Raw genomic sequence first — 571 nt, 5'->3', positions numbered from 1 at the left:
TTCTTCTTGGGTGGATGTCAGCACCGTCGTCCGAGTGAACGGACTGGTCGCTTATATCCAGGTCGATGCGCTCGATTTCTTCTCCTTCGTTGCTCTCGGTAGGAGGTGGAAGGTTCTCCGCAGTTGGCTGTGCACCTGGCTGGAGCGTTTCATCAGGGTTTTGGCCTGAGGAAGCCTTGTCCGCGTGTGCAGCTCGTTTGCCCGGAGTATCGAAATCAAGTCTTCTACCGCTGCGGGCTCTTGTGGTCCCACGCAGGGCTTTGCTTCTGGCCTTCGCCGTTAAGGTTTCCACCTGTTTTGCGAGAGAGGCCACGAGTTTCCTTGTTCGTCCGACTTTTTCTGAGCGGAGGCGAACATTTCCTTCATCTGGTCTATTATCGCGTTGTCGGCAGTGACCGTTGATACGTTTCCAGCTGGAGTTTTATCAGCGTTGGCATCGATGGGAGTCCCATCGTGCGTTTGCGGGTCTTTGTCAGCGTTGGTCGTCATATCGGACTGAGAGTGTGTGGTTGCGAGAGAGATAGATCCGTACCCCCCTCCTTCTAGCGCCAAACTGTGGGAACCGAAATTC

The sequence above is a fragment of the Brassica oleracea genome, chromosome C9, assembly GCF_000695525.1.
Source record: "Brassica oleracea var. oleracea cultivar TO1000 chromosome C9, BOL, whole genome shotgun sequence".
Lineage (NCBI taxonomy): Eukaryota > Viridiplantae > Streptophyta > Magnoliopsida > Brassicales > Brassicaceae > Brassica > Brassica oleracea.
This window is presented reverse-complemented; position numbering follows the sequence as displayed.